The sequence below is a fragment of the Lepidochelys olivacea genome (genome assembly GCF_965140295.1).
Source record: "Lepidochelys olivacea isolate rLepOli2 genome assembly, chromosome: 1".
In the NCBI taxonomy this organism is placed as follows: Eukaryota; Metazoa; Chordata; order Testudines; family Cheloniidae; genus Lepidochelys; species Lepidochelys olivacea.
The window spans coordinates 296,389,305-296,412,140 of NC_140411.1; the positions used below are offsets into that span (position 1 = coordinate 296,389,305).

General features: G+C 46.7%; 1 long non-coding RNA gene across 2 annotated transcripts in view; it reads right to left on the reverse strand.

Annotated features, from left to right (window-relative positions):
- The window catches only part of LOC311515124, a 60,624-nt gene that overhangs the window by 33,440 nt on the left and 4,348 nt on the right, over nt 1–22,836 (reverse strand). The window contains exon 2 of one of the 2 annotated variants that reach the window (XR_014710055.1): nt 4,853–4,963. The exons of the other annotated variant lie outside the window; for it this stretch is intronic. This is a non-coding gene — a long non-coding RNA (uncharacterized lncRNA). The remainder of the gene's footprint in view (nt 1–4,852; nt 4,964–22,836) is intronic. 2 annotated transcript variants of the gene reach the window in all.

Genomic DNA, 22,836 nt, shown 5'->3' on the forward strand with positions numbered 1-22,836 from the left:
AAGCTTCCTCTTTGTGACTCAACCCTCCAGCCAGGTCACTATGTGGTTTCCCCTTCCAAGGTACAGATCTACTCTCTCCAGACCTACTGTCCATACAATGCCACTCCATCAGTGGCTTGTAGGGGAATCCAAGCCCACCTACTACTTCAGGTTCCAACCCAGGGACCCTACAATACACAGACAAGGTCTGCTCCATCCCCAATCTTGCTGCTCTCTCCCTGAGCTGCTTCCTACTCCAGCTCCCATTGGCTTTCTTCTCCATCCTTCTCTCTTCCACATACACCCTTCCCTCAGGGCAAGGCTCCCAAGGGTTACCTCCCTAATGTATAGAGGATGGCTGCAGACTTCCACCCTGCCACCAATTTCTGTTGCCAGCTGCCTGGCTTTAAACTAGCCCAGCCCATACCTGCTCAGCTGAGCTTCATCTTCTGATCAGGAGTTGCTTTGCCAGCCTAAATTCCTCATGTGTGACCTATCACACTAACTGGCCCTTTTTCAGCTTCCTTAACATTTTCAGTGCTGGTGTATGGTGAACACCCATCACAGTGCCATACACATGTAAACCTATGCCATCATAACAACAATCACCACACTTCATAAACAACATGCAGACCAATCAGTCCACTTCTATCTGGAGAAAGATTCTTTTACTCCACCAACATATCACTGCCAGAGAATATTTATGGAATTCTGACATGTTACAAAGTACCGAAGGGTTATTTTCCTTTCGCTATCTTTATTGAACATTATAAACACAATTTAAAAATCAACAGTGTATATCCAATAGGATATTTCCATTGCAAAACAAAACAAGTGGGCAGAGTTGGATAAATTGAGGGGGATGGTAATGAATGATGAAGGGTCATATAGCGCGATCGTATTTATTTGTTTTTGTTTGTTTTTTTAAAGGAGTGCCCAAAATTTTTAAATGGGTTGGTATATACAGTCCTCTGAAGGGGATCCCTGCTCCATCAAGTCTTATGATGCCCATCAGAGGGGATCCTGTCCCACAGACATTTGCAAGTCCATAGTCTGGGGGCATTTTGATCTAGGGATTTAGGTCAGGCCTAGCAGTGGGATTACTTGTGAGGGTAGAAAGCAGGATTTTGCTACTAGTGTAGAAATATATACACAGATCTATTTCTGTACCGCTAAAATAGAGCCACTTCTGGAGCTAGGGAGATGGAACCCAACCAGTGCACACTGCCCTACACAACAGCAGGGAGATATTTTAGCAAAAGGACTTTGAGCAAACACCCCTTCTTACAAAATGCATCTTTAATGTCCACACACAGCAAGCAGAACTCCAGTTTACAAGAGACTGGGATCATTCAAGATGAAGAGAGCTATCTGAAATGAACACATTCTTAACTTCAAATTCTTCTGATTCTTCTCCAGTTACCAAACATTAGCAACTTAGTGTAATTTTGGATCTCATTTTCTGTAGATTCCATTCAGAACAACAACATAATAAACTGCTTCTGTAAGAAGGTACTTTAAAGCACGATCCATTGGCTCCAACAGGCCAAAGCCTTAAGTGGGAAAAAAGCCAGTCTTTTAGTGTTTAATTGTAAGAAATAAATAGGTTATAGTAATAAACTCCAAAGACAATAGATTTCGTGAGGCTGATTCTCTCCCTCACCAGAGCACTGTACCATTTAGTTAAACAGGACGCTTCCATTGAAGCAACCTCTACAGACATTCCTGTTTTAAATGTGTAAGCAATCAGTGACGATGAACTGCAATAGTTTTTTTAATATCCTGCCCTTTTGTGTTACTCCTTATTTTGCCCAGATTTCGCTAAGAACAATTTTTTAGCTTTAACAGATGACAGGACATCTTGTCCACTGCACTGTCTCTGGAAAACATCATTACATAAGAGTCAAAAAAGAATTAGGTGCCCAATTCTCACTGAAAGTCAATGGGAGCGGGGTGCATAGCTGCCCTTCGAAACCTCCCCTTAACATTGTTAGTAGTATTATTGAATTGATACGCGATCCTTCTTTAAAATCCTGTACCAAAACACTGACCACCTCTAAGCAGCAAAAGTAGCACACTGCTCGTGCTGTTGACTGCAGAGGGGACAAGTCTGCACCCTACTTGGATGCACCCAGCTTGCTGAGAATGCTGTTTCATATGCTCACCTTCTAGACGGGGGCTCTGAAGCAAAATGTGCTGCCAAGAGCACCAGCAAGGTATATAGGGTTTACGGAATGAGTCAATTTTATTCCAAGCCAGCTGAGGTTGAGTTCATGTTTGGCCTCTTGGTTTTTGAGATGGAATGCACTGATTTGTGTCTCTGCTGGTGTTACCCACCAGAGGGAAGGGTGGTAGAATCTGGCCCCATGGAAAGAAAAAAATCTTACTAATTCAACCTGGGGGGAAATATCCTCTCTCATGAGAAATCCTATTTTTAATTTTAAAACTTGTCCCCAAACCGACAGGCATTGCCAGTCATTGCAATTATGTTCTGTCATGAACTGTTTTCTATAAACTCTAATAGCAAATTATGTTGTATCTGTGTTTTCGATTTTCCATTTTGGGGTGATTTATCTGAACATGCAGGAAAATGGAGTGGGTGGGTGAGATTCTGTGGCCTGCACTGTGCAGGAGGTCAGACTAGATGATCATAATGGTCCCTTCTGACCTTAATATCTATGAATCTATGAAAATGACTGAAGAAAGAACGAATGCAAAGTGTCAGCGAAAGAGCACGCACATTGACTAACTCTGTAAAATTTTACCTCAGGCACAATAGCGGCAGCTTCACAGTGGCCCCCCACAGCAGCCGGCTTTAAAGGTGCAGTACATAGCAAACAGAACATCATGTGCTTTTAGTTAGTTTGCTTGATGTAAATCACAATTTCTTAACTCAATAGAAGCTTTAAAAGTATACCGGTTTAGGGCGTGGAATGACAGCTTCATATTTAAATCAATAGTTTCAGAGCTCACATATGGTCTTAAATCTTTCACTATGGTTTTTTTGGGGTTTTTTGTTGGTTTTTTTTTCATTTTAAAACAGGTTTTAATTTGTGAGTGTGAATTTAGCATTTGTGCAACAGGTTGGCTTGACAGCCTGGGGAAATGAAGTGCTCTAGACAATGTTGCCTAGGGGATAAATCACGTGACTGGGAATCCATTGGACCAGCCGCTCCACTTCTCTATGCCTCAGTTTCTACAACTGTAAAATGGTAACGATGCCTGTCTCCTTTCTGAAGTGTTTTGAGATCTATTGATGGAAAGAACTGTATATGAGCAAGGTATTATTATTTACTAACTAAACAGGTACAGCTTGAGAAGTAGCAGTACAAGTTTCCACTCCACTAATGTGGTTCAAACCTGATATTGCAGTACTATCTTTAGGTTTCAGAGTTTAGCTCATCTCCATCTCAGTACAACCCAGGACCTCTTTCCAGACACTGGCAGCGGCTATGCCAACTAGTACCAGTTGTGGTGTTCTTTTTTGAGAGACATTTAGCTATCTTCCCACTGGGAACTGGACTGAGGCCACCAAACAGACACCAGATGGTAACAAAGTTCAGGCACTACCAACAGGGGTGCATTTTCCCCTTATTTTTTCACTTTTAACTGGGTATTTAATATTAGAAAAGACAATGTGTTAGAGTCCAATCCAAAGCCCAGTGAAGGTAGTGGGAGCCTTTCCACTAACTTAAATAGACATTGGATCAGGTACTAAGTGCCTTCTGTTACAACATTTACCTGAAAAATGCTGATTTTTTATAAACATTAGGGCCAGATTTTCAGCTACACGGTTTTATATCAGTGAGGGATTGGGGCCATTTAAGTACTTGTTCTGAACGGTGGCTGCACAGTGGCAGAACGTGGTGCTTTCAACGTGAGTAACAACAACCTATTGCAGGAGCGGACTTGGGAATTCATACTTCAAGATGGAAGAAACTGGACATTACAAGACTGGGTACAAGACAATTAAATCACCACCTCAACTACACCCGAAGTCAATGGAAGGTTTGCAACTGCTCCATCACTTTCCCCCCAACACCTCCATCAGCTGCACAAATTTTGGCCACATAGCAGCTCTTCTGCAGAAGGATTGGTGGCAGCTTTATAGTGCCCTGGTAACACACCCTCTCCCCTCTTTGTACACCATTTCCTCAAACCCCGTTGCAGCACGATTCATGCCCAACTGCTCTGTGGAAAAGAGGGGAGCATATGAGCTACTGTATAACAGCTGGGCATTGGGCACAGTCATCAGTAATTTTTTTCATTTCAAATCATTCACAAGCTGCAATTACACTAAAAAGTCCATTGTTCATACTGTGGTTATATTACCATCATCACAAAAGTGAAACAGAATTAAGCTTGCCTGTGCTTTCTTGACCTAGGAGCCAAGTATGTCTGGCTGTGCCCCGAGCACTTAATAAAGCTGTCTATTAGTTCACAGAAGAGTATCTCTCCATATTGTTTGGGCAGGTATAATTTCACTGCACGACAGCACAAGCTACAAACACAAAACTGTCATTACAATATGTTGGCTCTTTTACATGTGCTAGATCTGTGCAACCTTATCTACTCGGCAGCTCAGCCATGGCCAGAGGCTACCAGACTAGAACAATGAAAACAGAATCACCGGAGAGAAGATAAATGGCCACTGACCATCCCTGTTATGGCTCCCATTTTCATAGACTTGGTAAGGTCTCATCCAAAGCCAGTTTAACCAAGGCATGATGTTGCTGATACTATCTCTGCAGCTGTTGCTAGGATACTGGCCAGCCATAACAGCAACTCCTGAAGAATAGCAAAGTGTCAGTCTGGGTTGTCCTCCTGGGAAAATCACTGACGCTACTGGACAACACAGAGTCTTGCTTCTTACCTTTCTCACTTCACTTCTACAGGAGGTTCTATGTTAAAGTTGTTGATGCTGTTTCAATACGCTGCCAGTGGCACTGGTTCCCCAATTGCCTGCTCACATTCATAGTCAAGCCTGTGGTATTTGACAGAAACAACATTTCCAGGGTATAAGCAAATAATTTTAAGAGCTGGTCTTTAGAAATCCATTTCTCATAGTGCATCCAGAGAAAATAAAGGGATTAATTCTCAGATTAAAAATTCTCTACAAAATTAAAGAAATAGCCTGTCTGATTAAATGACTACATAGGTCTAGCCTGTGTCTTTCTCTGTGCTGTTGCACCAGGGCAAGAGAAAACAAGGAGTTATTCCCCATTTCCCTCCACTCTCGGCCTACTGCCAGGACAGCAGGAGTCCTTGCATCTAGGCAGTGTAAGGATGGCCCAATCCTGTTGGTACAATTCCTTGCAGAGCTCCTGCTGGAGAAGGAAGGCTCACCACTGCCAACACAGGGCTGTGGCTTAATGTGACAACTTGTTTCCTTGTATTCTCCCATCTGTCTGTATCTACCTGTTGTCTCTTGTCTCTCGTCTTATAGTTTTATAGTATGGTAAGCTGGGCACAAGCAAACAATGTGTGTTTTAACATGACTATCTGTAAATTGGACAAAGACTGTAGGCCATACTTATGGAATGGAGGACTCTATCCTGGGAAGCAGTAACTCTGAAAAAGATTTAAGAGTAATAGTGGATAATCAGCTGAACATGAGCTGCCAGAGTGACCCTGTGGCCTCAAGTAGAAGAGGTTAGTTTACTTCTGTATTTGGCACTGATGCAACCTCTGCTGGAATACTGCGTTCAGTTAAGGAGTCCACAATTCAAGAAGGATGTTGAAAAACTGGAGAAGGTTCAGAGAAGAGCCACAAGAATGATTAAAGGATTAGTGATAGACACAAGGTGCTCAATATGTTGAATTTAAACAAAGAGTAAGTTAAGGGGAGACCTGATCACAGTCTAGAAGTACACGCATGGGGAACAAATATTTAATAATGGGCTCTTCAATCTAGCAGAGAAAGTTATAACAGGATCTAATGGCTGTAAGTTGAAGTTAGACAGTTCAGAAATAAGGTGTACATTTTTAACAGTGAGGGTAATTAACCATTGGAACAATTTACCAAAGGTCATGATGGATTCTCCATCATTGACAATTTATAAAGCAAAACTGGATCTTTGTCTAAAAGTTCTGCTCTAGGAATTATTTTGGAGGCATTCTATGGCCTGTGTGACTAGATGATCACAGAGGTTCTTTCTGCCCTTGGAATCTGTGAATCAATATAAGCACTTTTATACCGGTATACCTGCATCTATGCTAAAGAAAGGTTTCTGCTTTAACTATGTTATAGTTAAAGTAGCAAAAAACTTAAGTGCTATTACCAGGGCCGGCTCTAGGTTTTTGCTGCCCCAAGCAAAAAATTTGCCACCCCAATCTCAGATAGGGCTGGGGCTTGCAGACAGCGCTGGAAGCGGAGGGAGTGATGTCACCCCAATATAAGGGGTGGCACAAGGCAGCGCAGCAGCCAGTGCGTAGATCAGGCGGCACAGCCCTGGCTCCCCGGCAGGACTTGCCCTCTCCTCCCCAGGTAGCGGCTGGGCCCTGGCAGCTCAGCATCCCTGGCTGGGGCTTCCCCTTCCCGCTGTGGCTGGGGACGTGGCGCTCTCACCCTGTCTAAGTGGCACAGCTCCGAGAGTGCAACTGCCCCGAAAAAAGAAAAAAAAAAAGGGTGGCCGGAATGCCGCCCCTGGAAATTTGCCGCCCCAAGCACGTGCTTGCTTTGCTGGTGCCTAGAGCCGGTCCTAGTTATTACATAGCAAGGGTGTATAACAGGATCAGGATTTCACCCTTCTTCTTGAAGTCAATGGGAGTTTTGCTACTGACTTCAGCTGGCCAGGATTTTACCCCAGGACTAGTCTGTACTAGAAGAACTATATGGAGGAGATTGCAAAGTGCCTCTCTGCCCAAAGACAGTGCTATTAGTGTGATCAGCACAGTTGTGTAATCAGTTTTATGTGCAATAAATTTAAAGCATATAATTATTTAACATAAAAAATAAAATAGAGAAGGAGGAGACCTTTTCTATAAAGTCACATATAATTCTGCAGAACAAACTATTTTTAAATGAAGTACAGTATATGTGGATTTTAAAATACTCCTTTAACAGTTTAACTTAGGTGTGTTTTAATTAAATCTACAGAAATATGAGCAAATTAAACAACTGTTCAAGAGGATGCACAGATTTTTACTCTTGCACCTGACATGAGGATCTGTTGACCCATTGTTAGCCGACGGCCAAGGATGTTTGGTGAGGTGCCAGCTATGCCCGTTTATACCATCCGTGACTTTAACCGCTAGGACGCACTGTCCCTTCGCGGCGGGCAGCCCGGGCTAGGCTGACAGGTGCCCCAATGGCAGCACTAAGAGCCTCTCCACACCCGTGACTTTAACTGCTAGAGCTCAGAGCTCCTTCGCAGCGGGCAGCCAGGATTGACTGACAGGTGCCCCAAGAGTTTGCCCCGTGGAGGCGGCACAACTCAACGCTAGGCTCTTAGTACTCTCACCTAATGGCCAGGCTTTAGAGCCAAAGCGGCTGAGGTTCTTTAATTGTGTTGGCTGCTTTACAGTAAACCAGAAAAAACAAGTCAGGCTTATGCACAAATGGTTACCAAAATTTATTAAGCTAGATTCTAATCATGTGGTTACAAAATTGCTAGTGCCTACTTATTTAAATGTAGAGATGTTACACACACAAACAAGTTACAAAACTGAAGCCACAATCCCAAAGAAAGAAAACAAAGTATAGAGCTCTATTTCAAAATATGTGTACACTAAAGATAGGAGATCAGGTGTGGGTGCTTCTTACCCTCCTTGCATCTCTCGATTCCAGCGGTACGAAGCCAGGATCGGTCACTCAATTCCACGGAAAGACGAATAAGGGACAAGGCTTAGGGACCCTCTTAGCTGCAGAAGCCTTGGGAGGCTGTCACTTATCTGACCAGCAGATAGATAGTGAAAAGCACTCCAAAATCATGGTGCTGTAGGTCCCCTACTTATACCTCTGTACTCCTTTATTCTCTTTCTCCTTTCTTATGCCAAATTGAGGCTGGTCTGTCAGGGTGACGCCAGCTTTCACAAGAGTAGTTTACACTTGCAAGGGAGAGAAACAATAAGTTTCGACTACTGGACATTTCTTTTATCAGGGTAAATATTTTCCCACCTAGGATGTTGGTGTGCGTGCATCACACTATTTAGTAGGGGCTAAGAGCCATGTCTGTCACAGGGCCTCTGCCTGCTGTGAGCTTAATCGTTGTATATGTTCCCAGAGGCACATTGTAGCAGCACACCTGTGCTTTTCACAGCTTCAAAGGCTGTGCTGGAATATATGTTAAGTGCCCTGTTCCTGCTTCCTCCTGTGTTTCCAGCAATGCTGGTCTGAGGGGGGGAGGGGGGGCTGGCTCTCTGGCTACACCCATGTTTTCTATATTCATATTATATTTTTCAATAGTCAGTTTGTTTACAACCATTTATCTGGGCTTTGAAGGAATATATTCAAGAAGGCACAATTAATAAGTTTTGCAGAGGTTATAAATGTAAATGATGTAATAAGCAGAAGACACATGGATCAATAAAGGCAAATGAACACAGAAAAAGTAACAGACTATTATTACTTTGATAGTTGGAAATCAAACTTGTATCAATACATCTGTTTGTAAAAAATGTATTTTAACAATAGATGTGGGAGTACAGAAGAATAAGTATAAAGTTTGTAGGTCCTTTAGTTTACATATATTTAATTTTTGTGTACTAGATTTTGAGACTTAGAAGATGGAGTGACGGGCATAGATACAAACAGTGAACACAGTTGTTTGAATTTACTGTTTCACATAAGCAATCCCTACAAGCCGCTGTGCATTATGTAACGTGGAAGGTGCTTGTTTGGTTTTTGTAACAGGTTACCACAACAAAGATATAACAGGAAGTGTAATCTGAGACACACGTTCCAGGAGCAAAGCTGATTCAGAGATCTTTCATCCCCGCACAGCACACTTTGTTCCTGACACTGGGCTGTCAGTACAGCTCCCTTGGCAGATGGTATATGCAGTGTCATTGGTGGAGGGAACTGTGCACTTGATATAATAGCAACTGAAGCCAAAATAAGATATACAGTACTTAACTTGCAATTGTAACTGTTCACCTTCGCTGTTCAGCTAGTGAATCCACCAGATAAATAGTCTTTCAGCTTGTCTACACTACGGCACGGGGTCAATCTAAGATACGCAACTTCAGCTACGTGAATAGCGTAGCTGAAGTCGACGTACTTAGATCAACTTACTTAGATCTAGTGGTGTCTTCACTGCGGTAAATCGACAGCTAACACTCTGCCATCGACTCCGCTTGCGCTTCTCGTTCTGGTGGAGTACCGGAGTCAACAGGAGAGCACTCAGCGGTTGATTTATCGCATCTTTACTAGATAATCAACTCTCCCCCTCAAACTGGATTGATCGCTGCCCTCTGATCCAACACGTAGTGTAGACAAGCCCTTAGTATGACCATCCCCCACCCATCTTATTCCAATTGTTTCAAACATGTTCAGAAGTCCCTGGGAAAGTCATGTAGCTCTTATTGTGGCAGGAGAAGATCTCCTAATTTTGTAGGCAGCTCAGCCAATAGCCTTCTTTTCATAGAATCATAGAATATCAGGGTTGGAAGGGACCTCAGGAGGTCATCTAGTCCAACCCCCTCCTTAAAGCAGGACCAATCCCCAACTAAATAATCCCAGCCAGGGCTTTGTCAAGCCTGACCTTAAAAACCTCTAAGGAAGGAGATTCTACCACCTCCCTAGGTAACGCATTCCAGTACTTCATCACCCTCCTAGTCAAAAAGTTTTTCCTAATATCCAACCTAAACCTCCCCCACTGCAACTTGAGACCATTACTCCTCGTTCGGTCATCTGCTACCACTGAGAACAGTCTAGATCCATCCTTTTTGGAAGTTCCTTCCACGTAGTTGAAAGCAGCTATCAAATCCCCCCTCATTCTTCTCTTCTGCAGACTAAACAATCCCAGGTCCCTCAGCCTCTCCTCATAAGTCATGTGTTCCAGTCCCCTAATCATTTTTGTTGCCCTCCGCTGGACGCTTTCCAATTTTTCCACATCCTTCTTGTAGTGTGGGGCCCAAAACTGGATACAGTACTCCAGATGAGGCCTCACCAATGTCGAATAGAGGGGAATGATCACTTCCCTTGATCTGCTGGCAATGCCCCTACTTATACACCCCAAAATGCCATTGGTCTTCTTGGCAACAAGGGCACACTGTTGACTCATATCCAGCTTCTCGTCCACTGTAACCCCTGCAGAACTGCTGCCGAGCCATTCGGTCCCTAGTCTGTAGTGGTGCATGGGATTCTTCCGTCCTAAGTGCAGGACTCTGCACTTGTCCTTGTTGAACCTCATCAGATTTCTTCTGGCCCAATCCTCTAATTTGTCTAGGGCCCTCTGTATCCTATCCCTACCCTCCAGCGTATCTACCTCTCCTCCCAGTTTAGTGTCATCTGCAAACTTGCTGAGGGTGCAATGCACACCATCCTCCAGATCATTAATGAAGATATTGAACAAAACCGGCCCAAGGACCAACCCTTGGGGCACTCCACTTGATATTGGCTGCCAACTAGACATGGAGCCATTGATCACTACCCGTTGAGCCCGACAATCTAGCCAGCTTTCTATCCATCTTATCGTCCATTTGTCCAGCCCATACTTCTTTAACTTACTGGCAAGAATACTGTGGGAGACCGTGTCAAAAGCTTTGCTAAAGTCAAGGAACAACACATCCACTGCTTTCCCCTCATCCACAGAGCCAGTTATCTCATCATAGAAGGCAATTAGATTAGTCAGGCATGACTTGCCCTTGGTGAACCCATGCTGACTGTTCCTGAGCACTTTCCTCTCCTCTAAGTGCTTCAGAATTGATTCCCTGAGGACCTGCTCCATGATTTTTCCAGGGACTGAGGTGAGGCTGACTGGCCTGTAGTTCCCAGGATCCTTCTTCTTCCCTTTTTTAAAGATGGGCACTACATTAGCCTTTTTCCAGTTGTCCGGGACCTCCCCCAATCGCCATGAGTTTTCAAAAGATAATGGCCAATGGCTCTGCAATCACATCCGCCAACTCCTTTAGCACTCTCGGATGCAGCGCATCCGGCCCCATGGACTTGTGCTCGTCCAGCTTTTCTAAATAGTCCCGAACCACTTTTTTCTCCACAGGGCTGGTCACCTCCTCCCCATGCTATGCTGCCCAGTGCAGCAGTCTGGGAGCTGACCTTGTTCCTGAAGACAGAGGCAAAAAAAGCATTGAGTACATTAGCTTTTTCCACATCCTCTGTCACTAGGTTGCCTCCCTCATTCAGTAAGGGGCCCACACTTTCCTTGACTTTCTTCTTGTTGCTAACATACCTGAAGAAACCCTTCTTGTTACTCGTAACATCTCTTGCTGGTTGCAACTCCAGGTGTGATCTGGCCTTCCTGATTTCACTCCTGCATGCCCGAGCAATATTTTTATACTCTTCCTTGGTCATTTGTCCAGTCTTCCACTTCTTGTAAGCTTCTTTTTTGTGTTTAAGATCAGCAAGGATTTCACTGTTAAGCCAAGCTGGTCGCCTGCCATATTTACTATTCTTTCTACACATCGGGATGGTTTGTCCCTGTAACCTCAATAAGGATTCTTTAAAATACAGCCAGCTCTCCTGGACTCCTTTCCCCCTCATGATAGGTTTCAGAGTAACAGCCGTGTTAGTCTGTATTCGCAAAAAGAAAAGGAGTACTTGTGGCACCTTAGAGACTAACCAATTTATTTGAGCATAAGCTTTCGTGAGCTACAGCTCACTTCATCGGATGCTTTGTGTGTATAAAAAGATCTTCTAAACTTTCCACAGTATGCATCCGATGAAGTGAGCTGTAGCTCACAAAAGCTTATGCTCAAATAAATTGGTTAGTCTCTAAGGTGCCACAAGTACTCCTTTTCTTTTTCCCCCTCATGTTATTCTCCCAGGGGATCCTGCCCATCAGTTCCCTGAGGGAGTCAAAGTCTGCTTTTCTGAAGTCCAGGGTCTGTATTCTGCTGTTGTCCTTTCTTTCTTGTGTCAGGACCCTGAACTCAACCATCTCATGGTCACTGCCTCCCAGGTTCCCATCCACTTTTGTTTCCCCTACTAATTCTTCCCGGTTTGTGAGCAGCAGGTCAAGAAAAGCTCTGCACCTAGTTGGTTCCTCCAGCACTTGAACCAGGAAATTGTCCCCTACATTTTCCAAAAACATCCTGGATTGTCTGTGCACCGCTGTATTGCTCTCCCAGCAGATATCAGGGTAAATGAAGTCTCCCATGAGAACCAGGGCCTGCGATCTAGTAACTTCCGTTAGTTGCTGGAAGAAAGCCTCGTCCACCTCATCCCCCTCGTCCAGTGGTCTATAGCAGACTCCCACCATGACATCACCCTTGTTGCTCATGCTTCTAAACTTAATCCACAGACACTCAGGTTTTTCTGCAGTTTCAAACCAGAGCTCTGAGCAGTCATATTGGTCTCTTACATACAATGCAACTCCCCCACCTTTTCTGCCCTGCCTGTCCTTCCTGAACAGTTTATATCCATCCATGACAGTGCTCCAGTCATATGAGTTATCCCACCAAGTCTCTGTTATTCCAATCACATCATAATTCCTTGACTGTGCCAGGACTTCCAGTTCTCCCTGCTTGTTTCCCAGGCTTCTTGCATTTGTGTATAGGCACTTGAGATAACTTGCTGTTTGTCCTGCTTTCTTAGTATGAGGCGGGAGCTCTCCCCTCTCGCGCTCTCCTGCTTGTGCTTCCTCCTGGTATCCCACATCCCCCAGGGCTTTGGTCTCCTTCCCCCGGTGAACCTAGTTTAAAGCGCTCCTCACTTGGTTAGCTAGCCTGCTTGTGAAGATGCTCTTCCCTCTCTTTGTTAGGTGGAGCCCGTCTCTGCCTAGCACTCCTCCTTGGAACACCGTCCCAGGGTCAAAGAATCCAAAGCCTTCTCTCTGACACCACCTGTGTAGCCATTTGTTGACTTCCATAATTCGACGGTCTCTACCCAGGCCTTTTCCTTCCACAGGGAGGATGGACGAGAATACCACTTGCGCCTCAAACTCCTTTATCCTTCTTCCCAGAGCCACATAGTCTGCAGTGATCCGCTCAAGGTCATTCTTGGCAGCATCATTGGTGCCCACGTGGAGAAGCAGGAAGGGGTAGCAATTGGAGGTCTTGATGTGTCTCGGCAGTCTCTCCGTCACATCATGAATCCTAGCTCCTGGCAAGCGGCAGACTTCTTGGTTTTCCCGGTCAGGGCGGCAGATAGATGACTCGGTCCGCCTGAGGAGAGAGTCCCCGACCACCACCACCCACATCCTTCTCCTTTTCTCTGTGTAATGCCTAGAAATTGTGTGCAATATGAAAGATTACATTCTCTTCCCTTTGCTCCTTTTGCACAAAGCAGGTAGTGCAAATGGGATGGAATCTGGGCCTCTCCCACCTGCTGGGAGTTACCATGTTGTAGGGGAATCCCTAGCAGGTGTAGATGAGAAGGTTATTCACCCTGTGCTGTAACTGAGGTTCTTTGAGATGTGTCTCTCTTGTGGGTGTCCACTTGAGGCGATCGTGCGCCGCTGCACATCTAGTCAGAGAATTTCAACAGCAATGCCCAGTCTCATGCCGGCAGTGGTAGTTAACAAGTGGTGTGCAACAAACCTCCCCCAGTTCTTTCTCTATCACCGAGATCCTTCTGAGAACTCTGAAGTAAAGGGGAGGAGGGTGGGTAGTGGAGCACCTGGAATTGGGGGAAGTCTCTCGGACCCTCGACCAAACCCTCAAATTTGATGTTTCGATCCAGATTGTTGCGACATAGGAGGTTGAGATGGGAGAGGCCTATGTCTTGTGGGTATGTGTTGGGGCAGCTGCCCCACACAGGAAGAAGAAGGCGTTAAAAGAAGCACCAGGGAGGCTGCGCAGAACCCACAAATCAGGAAAGGGCTTATTGAACCCACCAATGGGGGAAGGCTTGCTGGAGCAACCAATCAGGGCTGGCAAGGGCCATATATAAAGGGCTGCTCAACAGAGCAAAAGGGAGTCTCTCCCTGGAAGGCAAGGGAGGAGGACTGGCTGCCTGAAGAAGCACCATAGATAGAGCAGTGCTGGGCAGGGGCAGCAGAGTGTGAGGGTGAGCTGCTGGCTGACCAGTGCTAGGCTGCTACAAGGGCTGAGAGGGGCTAGGGCTATGAGGGAAGTGGCCCAGGGAAAATAGGCAGCAGGTTGGAAGAGGGCAGTAGGTGGCTGCTGGCTATAGGGTCCCTGGGTCGGGACCCAGAGTAGCGGGTGTCCTGGGTCCCGCCCGCATCCCGCTTGCCAATGAGGAAAGTGGCCAGTATTCAGACTGCAGTTTTCTCCTGAGGCGAGGGGCTGGACCTTAGACTGCAGTTGGCCACTGAAGCAAGTGGCGGGACTAAGGACTGCTGGTCCCCCGGAAGCAGGGAGATACCGGAGTTGGGGCATAGCCAGAGGACCGTGCCCAGAAGAGGATGCTGTGGTCCAGGGAGCAATGTGAGTCCAAAGAGTGGAGACAGCAGTGATGGCAGGCCTGACACAACTAGCTGAAGGCAGACTGGCAGGGCTGAGAGCTAATTCCCAGGACAGCCAGCGGGAGGCACCATGGTGGCGAGTTCCACCCTGTTACAGGGTCTTTGCCTCTGCCTCTGGATGTTGTACTGCCTTTGCAGTTGTGTGTAAGGCGCCAGTTGTGAACACTGTGATGGGTAATATCTGCCTTGTTTTTGTGCAGGTGTGTAGATGCCTAAAGACCAAAGAATCACTCTAGAGTCTTTCAATGTGTGGAGTCTTTCATCGGTCTTACCTGCAAATAATTTTGGTCCTCCAAAGGCAGATCCTCTGTGGTGGATTGTACTCCTTTGGGAGCCCAGAGAAGTGGAGCCAAGGGGCACACTGCATCACTATGGTGTTTGTGATAGATCTTGCCACCGTGTCTGCTGCATCTAAGGATACCTGCAGAGCTGTTCTTGCCAGGAGATGGCCTTCAGAGATGACTCACTTAAAGTGTTCTTTTTTTATCTTCAGGGATGAGGTCAATAAATTGGGACATTTTGGAGTAATTTGTGTGATTGTATTTTGCCATCAATGCTTCATAATTGGCTGTTCTGAACTGCAAGGTGGGCTTTGTGACCAAAGAGGTCCAATCTTCCATTCTTTATCATATGGGATAGTCCTTGAGTGGAGTTGCCTGCCCTGTTCCTCCAATGAGTTTGACTGGGGTTGTGAGAATAGAAATTCTAGGCCCTTTGATGGGACACAGTACTTCTTATCCACCCTTTTACAAGAAGGAGGGGTTGCTGCAGCGGTCTGCCAGATTATCTTGGTGGGATCCATGAGTGCCGCATTTATGAGGAGGGCAATTTTGGATGAGTCTAAGATATGTAATATGCCGAACAACTTGTGTTGGGACTCAGCAACCTATTCCAGGGGGATTTGGAGTGTGTCTGAAATTCTTTTAAACAGCTCCTGGAAGTGTTTAAAATGGTCTCCTGTTGTAGGTGGTGGAGGCGTGATGGCCTCGTCTGGAGAGGAGGAGGTGTTAGTTGTTGGAATGGCCTTCTGATCTAGAGCCTCCTCTGTTTCCTCAAAAGTCTCCTCAGGGGTCTTGGGGGCCCCCACCTCTGATGCTGATGGAGAGCATCTTAGTCTTTTCCTGGAGGTGCTGAGAGGCTTGGAATAATGTTGCCTATATATATATAAGGTCCATGTATCCTAATATGGCCACTCTGGTGGGAATGGCATTGTTGGTGGCATCCATGGATGTCCATACTACCCCTGGTGTCAGCCCTGCAAGGGTGTCCTTGCTGTTTCTGTAAGTCTGGTCTGACAATTCCCGAGATGAGTGAAGAGCAGTGTGAAGAATAAACATCTCCCTCCTCATTGTCCTCTTCCTCGCTAGGAAAGAGAGGGGCAGGTCTGTTTGTTGGCGTGTGTAATAATGGTACTGAATGGTACCACAGCTATGTTGGTACCAAGAAGCAGTGATTCCAGTGCTGTAGGAACTACGAAGTCCTTGTATTGGAGAAACTGCTGCGTTTCAGAAGGTTGCAATGCTGAAGATGGCATCAGCGGTAATTATTACAGTAGCGGGAGTTGTTGCAGCACTGGGAATATTGGTGCCGAAGATGACTGTGCTGAAGGAGGTAAAGCAGGCTTTGGTGCCAATCTGCACTATGTGCCATAAGAAGAGGCACTGCAGAGGTCCTTAGCACTGAGTGTTTAGCTGCTGCAGCCATGGTAGAAGGGGCAGTCTTGTCTCTGCAGTCCTTTTGTGAGCCTGCCTGCTTAGGGTCTTTGGTTTTAGCGCTACCTGAGGATCCTATCGACTCATAGGTACTCAGCCATGCCACAGTCAGTACTGATGATGGAGACTTGGAGAACGCATCTTTTTCATATTTCCCTTTGGAGGAGAGGTAGTAACTCTCTTCTTCACCCATTTTTTGGGAGGCTGGTCCCTCCAGTACAGGGTCTGTGAGAGAGGTCTGCCAGAAGCTGAGGTGGAAGACCAGGAGAAGTTTGCAGTCCCGGGTCAGAGGGCAGGCAGAGAGACTTCTCCATAAATATTAGTTTTAGTTTGAAGTCCCTCGCTTTCCTGGCACAGGCCTTAAGGTTTTGGCAATAGAAGCACTTCTGAGGTACGTGAGCTTCCCCCAAGCAGCAGACACACCGGGAATGTCCGTCCAAGACTGGAATTGCCTCTCGGCAGGAGAGGCAACATTTAAAGCCCAGAGACCCGAGCATTCTCGGGTGAAGTTGCCTGCACGAGGGGTGAATGAATGTTATTATTATATTATTATTATTATTATTTACGAGGAGAAGAAAAAGAAAAAAGATTTTTTTTCCTAACTAACTAATCTATCTACCAAACGATACTGCTAATCCTGTATCTAAAGGTAAGTCATGCAGAGCCACTGCCAGAGCTCTGACTCAGACCAAGGGTGGCTGAGAAGGGACTGAAGAGGGAAGTTGGGTGCAAAGTTAACCACCACTGCCGGTGTGAGACGGGAAAATAGCATGTGCTACCCAATCAGGCACTGTTGTTGAAATTCTCCGACTAGAGGCACGGGTGCATAATCACCTGAAGTGGAGCACACAGAGGGACATCACTCAAAGAAGAGCTGTGCTATCTATCTCCCACACCATTCTCTCTCCACACAGCCCTTGCCACAGGGATTAGTCAGGGACTGAGATGGGGTGGGGGGGAGGAGACATGGCTATATTCCATCTTTCCTCAACTAGTGAACATCCCCTTGGGTACCATTACTAGTTTGTTCAGGTAGGAACAACACCATGATGCTCTAACTTGTGCTGGGGACAGGCAGAGAATCATGGAGCCACACCGGACTTCCTGTCTGCTCCCCACCCCCATGGCACTGAGAGGCCTTTGGCTGCAGCAAGGAACCTGTTCCACCATGTTTGTATAAGTGTGTGGGGAATTACACAAGACACAGTTATGTTGACTGATATTTACATTCACTAGTTCATGTTTGTGAAGGGCTTTAAAGATGAAAAGGGGTATGTAACTGTTAAATATAGTTATTCGTTATGTCAGATGTGGCGTGTGTAAGTCCTGGAGGTCTGTAAGTGCACTTGCTGTATCAGTGTATGGGACTATCATAGAGCGACCCTGCCTGGAGCGCCCTCCTGCAACAAGCCACAGCATGACAGATATGACAGGTATGCCCTGCTTCAGTTTCCTTCCCTTGGTTCCAGTAACCTCACACAAGCTTTCTTGCCTCAATAATACCCCTCTTCAGGGCTGGTTTGTTTATTATTAGAAACCTTATGCAAAATAATCCACCACAAAAATCCCAACATAAAAGCACCTCCAGTGCAAACAGTCACTATGAGCACTTGACATTTTTGTCTCACAATGCCCCACACCCTTTGACCACATGTCACCTTCATTCATGCCCAGATTCTGTCAGTCCTGCTCAGGCCTGGGACAGCCATCCCAGCCCTTCCAACTGGAGCACAATCCCACTCTTCCCAATGGGAACAGCCAATCTCACAGCTGGAAGCATCCTTACCAGGGAAGCATCCTTGACTCTCCCTGGCCCTCCCATGGTTCCTCGGGGTCCAGGTTTCTGGCCCTGGATATGTCAACAAGTAAGTTGCTTTGCTGCTCCTCTAATTTCAGCCCTTTACTTAAGTTCTCTAGCTTGGGGAAGACCAGCCATCAAACCCCTCTGGCTGCTCTCCTGCCTTCAGCCATGTCTGAGGTCCCAAACATACAATCTCTGGCAACTCTCATCGCCTGCCCGTCTGTCTGAGCAAGGCCCTGATTCACCAGCTCCCTCTCTCACTGGTCTCCTCACCTAGGGCCCAGGTGCCCTCTTTTAAGCCCAATTAATTAGCCAAACTGGAGTGTACTGAGAAGGCACAGGAACACTGGCCTGCTCCATCTTAAAGAGCCACTGTCACCCTATTATGGGGACTTGTATCGGGGAAATACCACTAGCTGGTACCCCAAAATCCAAAACTTGACATTTTTTGTCTACTCATCCTTGAAAAGTACTTCCCTAGATTGCCTGAAATTCTAGACAATTTTCACTGATTGCAAATGTAGAGGCTGGCCTCTTGTCATTGGACCGTACTGGTCTTTTCCAAGAAGAAATCCCAGAAAGGGATTCGTTGCACTGGAAACTCCATGAGGTTGACCTGATGGAGGATCCCTTGGAGGGGAGGAGATTTGCCACCACCACAATGATGCAGAGAGAGGGCATCCAGCCTCTTAAGTAGCAGATGTCCTTAGAGCTGTGTCATTTTAAGGGCTTGTCTACACTTACTGGGGCAGCGATTGATGCATCGGCGGTTGATTTAGCGGGTCTAGTGAAGACTATATCGACTGCAGATCACTCTCCTTTCTACTCCTGTACCCCACTGGAACGAGAAGAGTAGGGGGAGTCAATGGGAGAACATCTCCTGTCAACATCGTGTAGTGTGGACTCCACGGTAAGTAGATCTAACCTACATCGATTTGAATTACGCTATTCACGTAACTCAAATTGTGTAGCTTAGATCGAATTAACCCTGTAGTGTAGACAAGGCCTAAGATACTGATGGAGGCTCAAGACCATGTGCACAGATGCCCAGGTCACCACACACCCCTCCATGGCAGCATGGTTCCCTCAGGATCTGTTCCCATGTAGCCTCCACCCAGGAACTTCACTTGGATTTTATACTACTGAGGGAGTCGTTACATAAAATAATGTTGACAAAAATCAGCATTTGATTAGTCAGGAATCCCTGTAGGGCTTTGGGGAGACATCCCCCAGCCTTACCCCTTCCTGACCTTCAGAATCTGAACCCTACAGCATGCCCTGGGAGAGCCCTCCATAGGATAAGAAGGAAGCACAGTGGAGACAACATGACCCCATGACCGCAGACTCGACCAGGTTCGACTCTGCTCCCATTAGTGGATAAGAGAATATAGCCCTGTGTATTTTACACAGAGGACAACAGCTGTGAGCAGTTCACCTACGTCTCACAGCACCACAAAAAATGAACATGGTCGTTGTTTGGACATTGGAGCCTTCCCTGCTTCAAATCAGCGGAGGCGCCATTAGATAAACAGAGAAGCTAGTGTTTGAGAAGTTGGCAAAGTGGATATCCATGTGGATATTCATAACACACATAGAAACATTACCTTGGACAGCTCAATACAACAATGTATGGGAGGAACCAGTTTTTGGAGTAGGGGTGCCAAAGATCAGGTTCATTACTCTGGTGTAGTAGAGTCAGTGTACAGAGAAATTGCACAAAAATATTAGGCCACACTCTTGGCTTTAAACAATAATGATTAGGGCTGGTTGAAAATTTTCCATTTAACTTTTTTTTTGTGACAGAAAATTGGTTATTTGACTAAATGAACATTTTTAATCTTCAAAAAATTTTGATTTCCATCAGAAAACCAAAAATCCAATAAATTTGGTTTTCAGCAGCTTTTGTCCAAAAATTACCAAGTCTTTTTTTTTTTTAATATAAAAACAAAAGTCGAAATTTTCCCATGGAAAAACCCAATTTCTGACCAGTTCCAATAACCATAATGGAAATTACAGGTTGCAATTTGAAAGTCTTATGACAAGTGTTCAAGTAGCAGCAAACAGATCTTGAAGTTTGCATCACGGTTCATACTATCATGGCTCAGTCGGCTTTCACTGCCAAATGATTACAGCTGCAGATCAGCTCCAAGGCTATTATGCTCATTATTTGAAGAAAGCACAGTAGCAACCTGGTCTAACCTTGACATTTTTCATAAGTACAGTTGTAGAAATCTGAACTGTTGAATACAAACTTTGTACAATGTATACACACACCAGCTGATGAGTCAGACTTAGAACAAGGAAAAAAATGCAATGTTTTTGTACAGCACAATGCTTTTGACGGTGTTTTTATCAAACTATGCCTTTTAAAGTGTTTAGTTCTTCTTCGAATGACTGTCCATGTCCGTTCCAGTCAGGTGTATGCGCACTGCGTGCACGCCAACCAGAAGATTTTTCCCCTAGCGGCATCCATAGGGTCAGCCTGGGCGCCTTCTGGAGTGGCGCCTTCATGGCACCCAACATCGGGCCCCACCAACCCCCCAGCCCCTCAGTTCCTTCTTACTGCCCGTGACAGCTAGCTGGAACTTTGCTCACTCTTACAGCAAGCACCTTAGCAGTGTCTTTGTTCTTAGTGTAAATAGTTATTCTCTATAGTTATACTTTTCATATAGTTAGTAGTGGTTTGTTAGAGAGTTCATTTCCCCTTAGCGGGTATGCCCAGGTCTCCAGGGTTTAAACTCTGTGAGTCCTTTGGAAAGTTTATGTCCAAGAGTGATCCTCACTTGTCTTGCCTGCGGTGCCTTCGTGAGACTCACCAAAAGGACAAGTGCCGCATTTGCAAGGGTTTCCGCCCAAGAACTCTTAAGGACAGAGAGCAGAGACTAAAACTCCTGCTCATGGAGGTGGCTCTGAGACCGCAATCTGACCCAGGACCCAATGACCTGGCACTGAGCACGTCCTCTTCGGTGCGCAGCACTCCGGTGCTAACAGCATGTGAAACAGGCCCGGCTAAGGACTCTAAAGCCCATCAGCACTGCCACTACTCGGGCCATAGGGCGTCGGCCTCAGTTCGGCACCATTCTCCATCTCCAGTGCTGGTAAAGAAGAAGAGGCCAGTGAGGGACCGATCACCCCCCTTGAAGCCTAAGGGGCCAGTGCTGTCCGCGAGTGGCTCAGAACAGACCACCTCTGCCTCGCTTCCGCCCAGGGTTTCATTGACTCCTGCCCCAGCCAGGGTCCAGTCGAGTCCGAACTCTCCTCAGACCCAGGACCATCTGGTAGACATACAACCACCATCGACGCCGGAGGCATTCAAGGAGGCAATGGACCTGATGTGCCTCCCGGTACCATCCTCCCCCGAAAGGAGGGGCAAATCTCCGGTGACCACACGCCCCCTGTTCCACTCCAGTGGCCCATCGGTCTCCATCTCCGGCACCACCTGCACAAACGCAGGGAGCGCACCGCTCCCCCGAATCGAGTCATCGTTCGTTGGCGATCAGGGAACTGCTCCTCTGTGGTCTTCTTATTCGGAGACCTCGGAGTCAGAGGTGAACTCAGCTTGATCTAGCAGATTGCGGAGCAGAAGTCCAGGTCCTAGTGCAGTCACCAACCATACCCGGCACCGTGGCAGCAACAGTGGCAACCACCTGCTCAGTGGCCCTTCTGGACACCCTGAGCGTACCATCAGAGCCAGGGTCAAGTCCATGGTCCGCGCTCCAGAACGGTGTTGGTGTCCTCGGCGTCGTTCGTGCCACAGTTGGTGCTACCCTAGGGCGGAGTGGCCCTGCCGACTCTCATGTTTTCGGCACCGATACCTCCTCAGCCAGCTCCGGCTTCGGCTCTCCAGATGATGGCACCAGTGGAAGCCTCAGCTCCGTCCCTACCAACCCCGACGGTCTCAGTCCCACCGGATATATCTGCCCCGGCACCGGCTGCGGCGCAGAGTTCTTCATCAGTACCGCATGCCGAGGGACCCTGTGGGGGCTGAAGGCAGTGAACTGGGCCCACCTCCTGTTCTCGCTTCCTCGTCCTCACCCGACGAAGCGGTCGCGGGGACTTGGATGGCCTCAGCTTTGGAGGACAACCGGGTTCTTCAACAGCTTTTAAGGCGGGCCGCCCAAAGCCTGGGGATTCAGACAGAGGAGGTGGAAGAGGATTTAGACCCATAGACATCCTGGCTCCCTCTGGCCCATCAAGGGTTGCATTGCCATTTATCAAGTCGATAACAGAAACATCTAAGAACTTGTGGCAAACTCCTTCTTCTCTGGCACCTATGGCCAAGAAATCAGAGTGCTGCTACTTTGTTCCCTCTAGAGGGTCTGAACATCTTTACACCCACCCTCCTCCAGACTCTTTGGTGGTCGACACAGCCAATCAGAGAGAACGTCAAGGGTTTCGATGCCCACCCCTAAAAACAGGGATGCCAAGAAACTGGACCTGTTTGGCCGGAAGGTCTACTCGACAGCAGGCCTGCAACTTCATATAGCCAACCAGCAGGTCATAGCAAGCTGCTACGGGCGTAACACCTGCTCATCTATGGCTAAGTTTACAGAACTTCTGCCACAGGAAGCTCAGGGGGAGTTCTCTGCGCTCATGGAGGACGAGAAACTGGTCTCCCGGGTGTCTTTGCAAGCGGCCTTAGACGCAGCGGATGCGGCCTCCAGCACTTTGGCCACAGGAGTGGTTATGAGGAGAGGCTCCTGGCTACAGTTATCTGGTCTTCCCCACAAGGTCCAGCAGACCATTCAAGACCTTTCCTTCGAGGGTGTAGCTCTCTTCTCCAAGAAGACGGATAAGA